General features: G+C 30.4%; 1 non-coding gene across 1 annotated transcript; it reads right to left on the bottom strand.

The window, feature by feature from the left end:
* Positions 1–529: 529 nt before the first annotated feature.
* Positions 530–603, bottom strand: Trnas-gga. Its single transcript has one exon. It is a non-coding gene; the product is annotated as a tRNA-Ser (tRNA).
* Between the last annotated feature and the right edge of the window lie 9,874 nt (positions 604–10,477).

The raw sequence follows: 10,477 nt of genomic DNA, 5'->3' as shown, positions 1-10,477 counted from the left end.
GTTTAAATAATAGAGAAATTGGAGCTCTTGAAGCAGCAGATACATTATTAGGAACTTCTTTGAGTGGAACTGATAGTAATACAACAATAAAATGGTTGAATGTGAGACAAATTAGAGGGCGTAAAGTAAAACCGTTTGAGGAAATTAAAACATTGGATGAAGATTCAACCGATATTTTTGCCCCGTCTTTAATTGATGACCATTATCCTTCACGTCCTGTTGTTTTGGAAAATCTTTGTCTATATGAGTTTTGCAAAGAGTGGGACGTTGTTAGATCTGAGCCTGTGTCGGATAAAGTCGAGTTAATACTTCTGGTTTCTGGTTTTTTCGGGTCGAATTGACGTGATAGAGTGATGCCGGAGTACTTGATAAACTTTGTAGGCTAAGAGCTTTGGTTAGCTCGAAGACCCCGGCGGGGAACTTCGTTATTTTTCTGTTTCGGTTTTTTCAAAAAAATGTGGAACGCTTCACGATTTTGCGTGTCATTAGTTTGAAAAAAAAAAAAACCAGAAACTTAGAAAAAATAACGAAGTTCCCCGCCGGGAATCGAACCCGGGTCTTTTGCTTTCCGGGCAAACGCCTTGACCACTAGACCACAGGGCTTCTTATTTTTTCTAAGTTTCATCAAGTTAACTCCGACGTCCTTCTATGCGTCAATTCATTTTTTTTACACTCAAAATAAATGATCAAGGGAACCCTATATTATGGGTCAAAAAACGATCTCGAGGCTATTTAATCCATCATTGGATATACAATATAAAAACCCACCCTGAAGACTTTTACTTTTCATTACTATTTTTATTTAAACCTTGGAGAAACACTGATGAATTGAAAGATGGTTTTGAGACATTCGCTGATTCATTTAATGCTAAAAAAAAAGAACTTCAAGAAGCGTGTAATTATTACAAGCGTCTAGATGATTTTCAAGAAGGATTAGATCATATGCAAAAACTAATTGAAGAAAAAGAAAATGAAATTATCGGAAATAAACCTGAGGATCAACTAGAAGATCCAATAAATGATGGTATTACGGAAAAAGCTGCTGGTGAAGCGATGAAAGATTTTAAAGATATTGGTAATGCAGATGCAGAAGAAGAAGTTGATTTAGATGAACTGATCAGCGAGTTGAATGCTGATCAGCTAAGAGTCTTCCAGAAAGTGACTGATGTTTTTACGGATGATAAAGATGAACCTTTAAAAATTTATATTAGTGGAGAAGGTGGAACAGGTAAAAGCTTTCTAATCTACGTTATTAAAACTTGGATTCGAAAAACATTAAATCGTCAAATTGCAATTGCCGCTCCTACAGGCCTTGCTGCATTTGGTATTAACGGTATGACGCTGCATAGAATTTTTTCACTGCCGGTTCAGCATGGAGGTACACCAAAGTACATGGCTTTATCTGACGGTGCTCTTAAGGTATTACGTGAACAGTTAAGAGACATTGCACTAGTGATTGTTGACGAAATTTCAATGGTTTCTAATGTTACGTTAATGTATGTAAATCGCAGATTGAATGAAATTTTTAATACTTCTGATGAATTGAATGGATGGTTCGGTAAAAAACATATCCTATTTTTTGGAGATCTAATGCAACTTATGCCAGTTGCTCAAGACGCAGTTTACATGGATTTATCATCCGATGATATGAAAAAATGTCTTGAATCTATGGGACATTTTAATATTTGGAAACAATTGGTTGAATATGATGAACTTACTATAAATATGCGTCAGCGAAATGATGATGCCTATGGGAAACTTTTGTCTCGATTGAGAGTTGGATCTATGACGAAAGAAGATGTTCAGCTGTTAAGCACTCGGAATATAAATTTAGATATATTCCCTGTTGGTGACAGACTCGATGAACTGTGTAATTATATACAAAAATTGCCTTCATCTGCTGTATGCTTGTTACCAACTAATGAAATGTGTGATGCAATAAATTCTGCTATGTTAGACAAAATAAAAACACAAGAAGTATATAATCTCTGTGCAAATGATACCATCGATTGTAAGCCTATTTATCGAAAAAATGCAGAAAAAGACTTAGCTAACAATGAATATGATGCTAGTCGATCAGCTGGTTTAGCAAAAAATATAACAATTAAAATCGGTGCAAAAATCATGATTAGGCGAAATATTGACTACACATTAGGCATGGTCAATGGTGCACTTGGTACAGTTGTATCTGTTTCAAAGAGTATGGATGGTAAAAACTTGCAATCAATTGTCGTTAAATTAACTAAAGGAGACCATGATTGTATAGTTGAAAGAATAGATGTGAAATTCCAGTTGTCTGATGGAGTGTTCGTAATACGTTCACAATTTCCTATTTGTGTTAGTTACGCAATGACAATACATAAATCTCAGGGAGTTAGTTTAGAGTGCGCTATTGTTGACGTCGGTGAAAAGTCTTTTGCCAAAGGTATGACTTACGTTGCACTTTCGCGAGTTACAACATTAAATGGTTTGCATTTAATAAATTTTGACCCATCAAAAGCAATAGCAAGTCAAGCAATCGAAGAATACAATCGTTTGCGGAAAATTTATAAACCTGATTTGAAAGAAATTCCAATTTCGAATAGAAGTTTTCCGAAAAATTTTGATACCAAGTGGTGTTTCAAATCATTTTTGGTTGATATAGAATGTGAAAAAAAATCCAAAGTTATCGACACGCTGTCTAATGTACATGGATTATCTAATGATAATGGTTCATCGAGCTATGTAAACTCTGTGATGCAATGTATATTACACTCAGAAGTTATAAATGAGTCATTAAAAAACATGAGCAACTCACACCATTCGGTAGTAGCTAAATTTTTCAATGAGTACATTTCAAAAATGACTTCTTCAGCAGATGAAATTAAAACATTTGTTGGTGAAGCGTGCAACCATAATAACGAAGATGATCCTGCTAAATTTTTAACAGCACTCTGTACAAAAGATCATGTTCTTACCAAGCATTTAGGCCATGAAGAAAAGTATTTAGAAAAATGTGAATCCTGTTCATACGTAAATGTCTCATTGTCAAACCAGTACATTATAAATCTTTTAATACCAAATGGAAATAACACTTTCACATTACAAGAACTTATAAATCAATCGTTCTCATTGTGGCACGAAGGAACTGGTACATGTCTAGATTGTTTAACTTCAACGAAAATTTTTAGAAAATTAGAAATTCTTAAGACAAATGATGTTGTTGTTTTAAAGGTCAACTCTTTGTCAATGAATCAAAATGGTCGATTGCAAAACAATTATTGTTCGATAAAAGGGATACCCACATCTAAAGTAGAAATTTGTAAATCTATATATAAAGTTAATTACGCTATATTCACTGATAGCGGTAGATCAAACCAACATTTCATAAGTTATATCCGTAATAAAAATCGTTGGATAAAAATTGATGATCAGTTTGTTACCAATGAATCTTGGCCAAGAAATGCAAAAAATTCTTATATTTTATTTTTAGAACGTACTCAAAAGGGTACAAAGCTCACTAAATAAATTTTAAATAACGATTCACGATCTGGAAGTATGATAGGTTGTTATTTTTTATTTGTGAACGATTAAAAGACTTTACAAAAAGATATGATATCACACAAAAAACAAAAATAAATTTTTGTACAAAAAGGAGAGTCAAGTATTCGAAATTAATTTTTATTTTTTTTTTTTAAACATACAAAAAAAGAGGATATCAAAAAAGTCAAGTACAAAAGTACATATTTCTTTACAAATCATTGACCCATATGAATAGTCTTAACTTTTGACAAAATTTTATACTTGACCCCGCCCGGTTCTTCCCAAATAAAATTTTAAGTCTTTCACACAAATGTAGGCTCAATAAAAAGTGAAAGATAGAAGTAATTTAACTGTATCAAATTAATTAACACGCATATGAAAAATATGTATATAATACTGAACTATCATACTTAGCTAACTACTGGTGATAATATTTCTCCACGTATACTTCGATTTTCTCCATAATTAGTCTGAATCTCTCGCAAATTAAACCATACGGAGAAATGTTTAAAAAAAATTTTTCTCCAATTGTTCGTGATCAGCCAAAAAATGACGTCAGTAAAATAGTTCTGAAAGTAAAATGAGGGGGCATTTCTAATGTGTATGAAACTACAGATGTATGTATGATGATACACCAGTATCATACTTACCAACACTGGTCAGTATAAAGCGGTGTGTTTACATGCTAGACTTCTAAATTCAATGCAAAATCTAGCATCACTAGTCACTAGATATGACCAAAATATATTCAGTAATATCTAGGTAAAATATAATAGTAATTACCTAGTGATATGAATTCTTTCTACTAGAACTTGCATGAATAATCTAGCTTGTGGACACACCACCTTACAAGGGAAAATCCAGTGAAATCGTAGAGCAACAACATCATTAATGTCGTCGTCAATATATATTATAAACAATTATAAAAGTGTGTAGGCTTAAAATTTTATTTGGGAAGAACCGGGCGGGGTCAAGTATAAAATTTTGTCAAAAGTTAAGACTATTCATATAGGTCAATGATTTGTAAAGAAATATGTACTTTTGTACTTGACTTTTTTGATATCCTCTTTTTTTGTATGTTTAAAAAAAAAAAATAAAAATTAATTTCGAATACTTGACTCTCCTTTTTGTACAAAAATTTATTTTTGTTTTTTGTGTGATCAATTTTCCTTAGATTTTTACCAGCTATCGTTTGACATTAATATTTTTTGCACCAGGTCATTATTTCTCTAAACAAGTAATATAACCTTCAAATTTTTAGTAATCCATCAATATCTCAGCCATCCTTGAATATTTTTAACATGTTTTTAATCGATTTTCCTTAGATTTTCATTAGCTGTCGTTTAACATCAATATTTTTTGCACCAGGTCATTATTTTTCTAAAAAAGTAACATAACCTCCAAATTTTTAGTAATCCATCAATATCTCAGCCATCCTTGAATATTTTTAACATGTTTTTAATCAATTTTCCTTAGATTTTCACCAGCTATCGTTTAACATCAATATTTTTTGCACCAGGTCAATATTTCTTTAGAAAAGTAACATAACCTCTAAAATTTTAGTAATCCATCAATATCTTTGCAATCCTTGAATATTTTTGACATGTTTTTAATTAATTATCCTAAGATTTTCACCAGCTATCGTTTAACATCAATATTTTTTGCACCAGGTCAATATTTCTTTAAAAAAGTAACATAACCTCTAAAATTTTAGTAATCCATCAATATCTTTGCAATCCTTAAATATTTTTTGATTTTTTTGACTCAATTATCCTTAGATTTTCACCAGCTATCGTTAACATTAATATTTTTTGCACTAGGTCAATATTTCTATAAAAAAGTAATTATTTTTAATTTTTTAGGTCAACCAAACAATTATTAATAAAATGGATCCAACCAAACCACAGAGAATGCTCCGAGAGGAATATCGAAAAACAGTTGAACTTTTACAACAGGACCCAAATCCTGATCGAGTCCGTTCTACAATTGTTTCATTACGTAGACATATTACAAATTTCAATCAATCACTTCGAAGTTTGCCAACTGCTTATAGAAAAATGACTCAGACGACAGTCATAATGCTGACACGTTTTTCATCGCAATTAGAAAGTTTGCAAGTACAAGGTGCAGGTGCATCTGCAACAGTTAATGTATCTAATGATACTGCTAAAAATTACTTCGAATGGCAAGACTTAGAAAATGTATTTAGAAACAGGATGAAAACCAGCGTTATAATTAATTTAAAACATAAAGATGTAAAAAACTTCCTTTCGGATGCTAAAAAAATGTTAATTAGTCAAATAGCTCTTATTTTGCAAGATAAAAATGCACTCAAAGTCAATACTGCATTGAACTATGAGATTAAAAAACTATCTGATAATAGCGTGGAAGTTGAAACAAAATATTTCAGTGAAGGTAGTTTTGAGGTTTTACAATCATCAGATCTAAACCAATTATTTAAAAATAATTTTGAACATTTTATAGAAGATGTTGAGGAAGCTGAATTAAAAGGATCCGGTTGGAAACTGCTGGAAATTCTTCATCTCGAAATCCAAATAAATGATTACATACCACTGCAAGGTGGTAATTCATCTTTCGTCTAAATGCCATCGTGGATAATTAAAACTCATTCAGTTGTGAACGTTAAAAATTCTGATAATTTTTGTTTTATTTGGTCAGTTTTGGCATGTTTATACAAAGTGCCAAATAATGGTGAGCGTGCGAGTCAATACAAAAAGCATTTTGATAAATTAAATTGCAGTGGAATAACTTTTCCAATAACATGGGAAAAAATCAAAATTTTTGAAAAACAAAACAAGTTGAAAATTAATATTTATGGGATAGAGAATGATGATGATGATGACGATGATAGTGATGATGATGATGATGAGAAAAAAAATAAAAAACGTAGAAAAGAAAGGGTTGTGCCATATTATATTAGCAAAAATGAATCAAATCATGAAACGATTCATCTTTTAATGGTCAAAAGAGAAATAGAAGATGATGATGATGATGATGATGATGATGATGATGTTGTTGTTGATGACTTCAATTCACAAAAAAATTTATCACAATATCATTTCGCTTGGATTAAAAACTTATCAAGATTAGTGAGTGCACAGATTTCTAAACACGATGGGAGAAAAATAATTTGTGATCGTTGCTTATGTTATTTTCATTGTCAACAATCACGCGATAATCATGAAAAACAATGTATTGAAAAATGTAAAAGTGCAATGTTATTACCAACTGCAAAAAATAATATTCTGAAATTTATAAACTATAAACATCAATTAACCGTACCGTTTATAATTTATGGTGATTTAGAGTGTTTATTAGAAAAAGTGCAGAGTGAAGAACATGAAAAAAATCAAATTTATCAAAAACATGTTCCAAGTAGTGCAGCATATTATTTAAAGTGTAGTTATGATGACTCACTTTTCAAGTTCAATCTTCAAAGAGGTAAAAATTCAATTGAATGGTTTATTACAGAGCTTGAACAAATAGCTCATCAAGTCAATAAAATAATAGATGATATTAAACCAATGTCTCTTACCCGAGATGAAGAATTACAATTTTTGAATACTAAAAAATGTCATATTTGTGATAAAAATTTCACGAAAAATGACGTAAGAGTAAGAGATCATTCTCATTGGACCTCAGAATACCGAGGTGCCACCCATCAAATATGCAATATAAATTATCAAGATTCATGTATCATTCCTGTAGTATTTCACAATCTCACAGGCTATGATGCACATTTCATCATTAAAAAACTGAAAAACCAGTTCCGAGGTAAAATTGATATACTTGGAATCAAGAAAGAAAGGTATATTTCATTCACAAAATCTGTCAAAGGTACCCGAATAAAATTCAGATTCATCGACTCATATAGATTCATGGCTAGTTCCATAGATTCATTATCAAATAATTTAGATGATAATAAAAAATCAATAACAAAAAGTCTGTAAAAATGATGATGAATTCAAATTAATTACAAAGAAGGGAGTATTTCCATATGATTATCTTGATAAATGGGAAAAATTTGATGATACAACACTTCCATCGAAAGATCAATTTTATTCGAAATTAAATGAAGAAAATATCTCAGATGAAGCATATGCACATGCTCTAAATGTTTGGCAAAAGTTTAATATAAAGACCTTGGGAGAATATTCTGATTTATATTCACAGACTGATGTTGCTCTTTTAGCTGATGTTTTTGAAAGCTTCAGAGCTGATTGTTTAAATACATATAAGTTAGATCCAGCACATTATTATACACTACCTGGACTTAGTTTTAGTACAATGTTGAGATATACTCAGATTGAACTAGAATTGTTAACAGATCCTGAAATGATGTTGTTTGTTGAGCAAGGCATAAGAGGTGGTTTATCACAAGTCTCAAATCGATATGGAAGAGCTAACAATCGATATATGGGCAGTGAATATAATATTGAAGAAGAAGAGTCATTTTTAATGTATTTTGATTTGAACAATATGTATGGAGCTGCAATGAGGGAATATCTTCCAACATGTAAATTTCAATGGATTGATAACTTTGATATATCAACATTGAATTCAATTGCTGATAATTCGAAATGTGGATACATTCTTGGAGTTGATTGAGATTATCCTGCAAGTTTGCATCATCATCATAAAGATTTTCCGTTAGCACCAGTACGCGAAAAACCACCTCTAGAAACCAGTAAAACTCCAAAACTACTGGCAACTCTAGACAATAAAAAAAATTATGTTATTCATTATAGGAACTTGAAACAATATTGTTCTTTGGGGATGATTATTACTAAAGTTCATCGTGTTTTAAAATTTGAACAAAGTTCATGGCTTAAACCGTATATTGATCTTAATACTGAGTTACGGAAACATGCCCGTAGTGCATTTGAAAAAGATCTTAGAAACTTATTCATCAATGCAATTTATGGTAAAACTCTAGAGTCTGTAAGAACTCGTAAATCAATAAAACTTGTGCAAAAATATGGTGTTAAAGGTGGAGCAAGATTTTATATCTCAAAGCCAAACTTCAATAGTCATTTAATTATTGATGATCTTGTTATAATTGAGATGAAACCATCAAGTATACTTTTCGATAAACCAATTTATCTTGGATTTTCTATTTTGGAAATGTCAAAAACATATATGTATGATTTCCATTACAATTTTATAAAACCTGAATATGGAGATAAAGTCAAGTATTTATATGGTGATACTGATTCTGCTGTTTACCACATATTTAGTCATAATCCATACGATTTGATACGTAATAATCCTAATAAATTTGATACATCTGATTATCCAGATAATAATCAATATGGAATTCCTTTAAAAAATAAAAAAGTTATTGGTATTATGAAAGATGAAAATAATGGAAAAATAATGAAGGAATTTATTGGTTTACGAAGTAAATTATACTTATATGTTATAGCGGATGAAAATAATTCATTAAAAAAACGTGTTCATATGAGAGCAAAGGGTGTAAAAAGATCAACTGTAAGGCAAATAACTTTTGATGATTATAAAAATTGTTTAATTAATCATGTTATTTTAAAAAAGTCACAAAATATTATAAGATCTCATAAACATGAAGTAACGACAAGAACAACTGAAAAAATTGCTCTCAGTTGGCAAGATGATAAACGACAGCTAATTGATGGTGAGACTGACACTCTGCCTTGGGGTTACATACCTGTTGAACGAATGTGTTTGAGTAAAAGTATATATAAAAGAAAATATGAATGATGTAAATAAAAGTTGTATAAATGTATATAATAAAAAATAATTGTTAGAAAATAAATACGCATTGCTTTTTTATTTATTTGTTTATTGATTATCTATCCATTGATTATGACTATTGTCAAATCCAAAATATTTTACATACATCTTATTCCCACGTCTCTTTGAAACTTTTTCAATCAAATAAATGTTAGAATGTCGAACTTTTTGTAGCTCTTCAGTATAAAAGCTTCCTTGTATTGGATTCTCTTGATAGTCTTTAAGCTTATACGTTAAAGGTGATGTTTTATTAATTTTAGTTATTGTGAATATTTCGTTTGTCCAATTTGGTTTATATCCTTTATCAAAGACATGCTTATATTTACTTATTCTTACATGTTGATTTAATTTAAATTTGATTTTAACATGACAATGATTTAAACTTTTAAATACAGTCTGTTTCAGTATTTCAATATTTTTACCAACAACTTGAACTGGTTTCATTTTAATTGTGCGATGTTTGGTATTATTATATTTTTTAGATAATTCTGGCAGCAATTTCAACCATTTATAATTTCCTTGCATGCTAAATTCAAAAAACATTTTGTTTTTTAGTGTTCTATTAAACCGTTCAACTATTGATGCTTTTAAATGAGTAAATGTTGAATACATATGAACATTATATTTTTTTAACATTGTTTTGAATATTGAATTATAAAATTCTTTTCCTTGATCCACATGAAGATTTTTGCATATTCGACCTTTTTTGAATATTGATTCCATTGCTGCTGATACCTCTTTTCCAGTTTTCTTTTTAAGTCCAACAGCCCAGCTGAATTTTGAGAAAATATCAATGGCTGTTAAAAAATAATTGTAGCCAGAGTTGACCTTCGAATGTTCAATCATTTCAACAAGATCAGCTTGCCACGTTTCATCCTTATCACGAATATCAACTTTACGTCGTAAAAAATTTTTTCTTGCAGGAGCGTGTAACTCACGCACAACGTCTCTTTTATAATCTGTCATAGTTCACTGACAGATGTATACAGACTGATTTTTTATATTAATATATTATTCCACATTCTCTTAACTCTTCAATAATTGACATGATCTCATTATCATGATTCGGATTACCAGCTGCTCTCGATGCTACTAATAATCGTAATCGATCAACAAGTTCATTCGGATTATCCCAGTAAATATAATTGACTCTAGTTGGATT

This window comes from Aphidius gifuensis, linkage group LG6 (assembly GCF_014905175.1).
Source record: "Aphidius gifuensis isolate YNYX2018 linkage group LG6, ASM1490517v1, whole genome shotgun sequence".
NCBI classification, from domain to species: Eukaryota; Metazoa; Arthropoda; class Insecta; order Hymenoptera; family Braconidae; genus Aphidius; species Aphidius gifuensis.
This window is presented reverse-complemented; position numbering and strand designations above follow the sequence as displayed.